Raw genomic sequence first — 3,226 nt, 5'->3', positions numbered from 1 at the left:
TGGATGATAATCTATCTTCTCAAGAAGAGCATATTCACTCAGATCTTCCAAAAGAATGGAGAACTCATCGAAATCATCCTATTGACAACATCATCAGTGATATAAGTAAAGGTATAACTACTCGTAGAATTCTTGATGCTTGTCTAAACATGACCTTCGTCTCTCATATAGAACCCTCCAAGATTAATGATGCAATCGAGGATGAACACTGGATTCTTATTATGCAAGACGAATTAAACCAATTTGAAAAGAATGAAGTTTGGGAACTTGTTCCTAGACCGAAAAATAGGCATGTCAATGGAACTCGTTGGGTCTTTAGAAATAAATCTGATAAAAATAGTGTTATTGTTAGAAATAAAGCTAGACTAGTAGCCCAATGATATAATCAGGAAGAAGGTATAGACTTTGATGAAACCTTCGCTCCGGTTGCTAGACTTGAAGTTATTAGGCTATTACTTGCATATGCTTGTTCTCTTAGTTATCAGTTATATCAAATGGAAGTCAAGAGCGCTTTTCTCAACGGCTACATTCAAGAAGAAGTGTTTGTAGAACAACCTCTTGTTTTGAAGATTACAAACATTCTTCTCATGTCTATAAGTTAAAGAAAGGCCTCTATGGTCTAAAGCAAGCTCCACGAGCATGGTACGATCGTCTAACAAATTTTCTGATAGAAAAACATTTTACCAAAGGGAAGGTCGACACCACTCTAATTATAAAGAAAATAAATCATCATACTTTACTAGTTCAAATTTATGTAGATGATATTATTTTTGGTTCTACTAATGAAAGTTTGTGTAGTGACTTTGGAAAAATGATGCAAGGAGAATTTGAAATGTCCATGATGGTAAAGTTGAATTACTTTCTTGGACTACAAATCAAACAGCTTAATAATGACATTTTTGTAAGTCAATCCAAGTATTGTAGGGATTTGCTGAAAAGATTTGATATGGATGACTGCAAGCCAATAGCTACTCCTATGGGATCTAGCACATACATTGATACCAATGAAAGTGGAAAAAGTATTGAAATATCAAAGTATCGAGGTATAATCGGATCTCTTTTATATATAACTGTCAGTAGACCTGATATCATGTTTAGTGTATGTTTGTGTGCATGCTATCAATCTAAACCAAAAGAATAACACTTAGTTGCTTTTAAGAGAATTATGAAATATCTTAAAGGTACAATTGAAGTTGGACTATGGTATCCAAAAGAAAGTATATGTGAATTGGTTGGATATTCGAATTCAGGTTTTGCCGGATGTAAATCTGAAAGGAAAAGTACAAGTGATATTTGTCACATTTTAGGCAATACTTTAGTATTTTGGTCTTGCAAGAAACAAGCATGTGTTGCGCTAAGCACTGCTGAGGCTGATTATATAGCAGCAGGTCGTTGTTGTGCCCAAGTTTTGTGGCTTAAGCAACAACTACGAGATTATGGCTTAAACTTAGGCTGCAATCCGCTGAAATATGATAATACTAATGCTATAAACCTTACAAAGAATCCTATTATGCATTCTAGAACCAAACACATAGATATAAGGCATCACTTCCAAAGGGACCATGTTCAAAAGAAAGATGTATTCGTAGAATTTGTTGATACTCATAACCAACTTGCAGACATTTTCACTAAGCCCTTGGCAAAAGAACCTTTTTACAAAATTAGACTTGAATTAGGCATTCTTGATGAAGCTTACATGTCTTAACATGCTTATATGATTATATGTTTGCCTATATGATTATATGTTTCTTTCATTATGTTTCTCTCATGCCTACTTGATCTTAAATATATTTATTTGTGTTCGAAAACTTCATTTTTGGGTTAAAAATCATTTTCATAGCTTAATGTTGCCTAAAAATAAGTTTTTTCTGGGGTCAGTAATCGATTACAATGGAGAGTAACCGATTACATGGTTGAACATCGTGTTTCAGTAATCGATTACCCAAAGTGAGTAATCGATTACTCTGAGTTGCTTTTTGAAAATTTTAATTTTTTTAATTTGAGTAACCAATTACTCAAGGTGAGTAACCGATTACTCTGTGCTGTTATATATGTATTTTTTCTGCATTTTTAAACTTTTTCAACCTCATCTTCCTCACTCAACTCGTGCATACCCCTCTCTCACTCTGAAATCTTCATTTTTAAACTGTTTTGTGTGATTTTTGTGTCCATTCCTATCACATTTTCGATTCTAAACACTTCTAACCATTAATTTTCGTGATTAGAGGCTTGAATTAAAAAACCGCAAATCTCCAAAACCCCAAAAACCTAATATTTCGAAATCCCAAATTCATGGCTTCTTTTTCTAGACCAAAGAAACAACGCACCAATACATCTCAAAGGAGTCAAGGAACTACTTTTATGGAGTCCAACCCTCTAGATTTAGCAAGGCTTCTAGCTAATGAGGAACAACACAAAGTGTTTGAAGAACACTTCCATGGACGCATTATTTTTACTCCAAAATTCGGTAATGTTGACAATTTTGAGTTTGAAGATTTTCTTTTCCCTTATCTTTTACATTAACAAAACCTTTTTGATTTTTGTTGTGAAACAAATTATATTTATCCAGAACTTATGCGAGTATTTTACTATAACTTGAACTTTCGGAAAAATCGTCTTACTTCCTATGTCAAAGGAAAAGACATTGTTTTGGATCTTAAAACTTTCAGTTCATTGTTATGTAACATACCCTCTCAAGGTAACATAACGGGTTTCGGCCTTGTGTGTGAATGAGATAATTATGATCGAAAGAACTTTTATCATTCTTTATGTAGATTTTCAAAAAGGGAAATAGAAATATGTAAGCAACAGGGCTTTGGCGAGACTTTGGAGAGACTGTCAAAAACCGAGCCATCCTATCTACTGGATATCTCAAGCTTGAGAACTGTTTGCTTCATTATTTTTTGAGCTATGTCATCTTACCAAAATTTTCAAATCATTCTCAAATAAGTGACATAGAACTCCAATTGATGTATGCTTTAAAGTTTAACATCAAGATCAATTTGGCTATAATGATAATGAGACAAATGTGGACTGTTAGAGGTACTCAAAGTCCTTTGCCATATGCAATCTTCATAACCAACATTCTTTAGCATTTCGGTGTTTCTACAAATGGTGAAACAAATATGCCTCTGAATCTTCGAGAAAGCCAAATTGATGTGGAAGTGATCCACAAAATGGGTTTCACCCAAGACCCTCGAACCCGCATCTACAAACATAGAACCGA

The sequence above is a fragment of the Lupinus angustifolius genome, chromosome LG04 (assembly GCF_001865875.1).
Source record: "Lupinus angustifolius cultivar Tanjil chromosome LG04, LupAngTanjil_v1.0, whole genome shotgun sequence".
In the NCBI taxonomy this organism is placed as follows: domain Eukaryota; kingdom Viridiplantae; phylum Streptophyta; class Magnoliopsida; order Fabales; family Fabaceae; genus Lupinus; species Lupinus angustifolius.
This window is presented reverse-complemented; position numbering follows the sequence as displayed.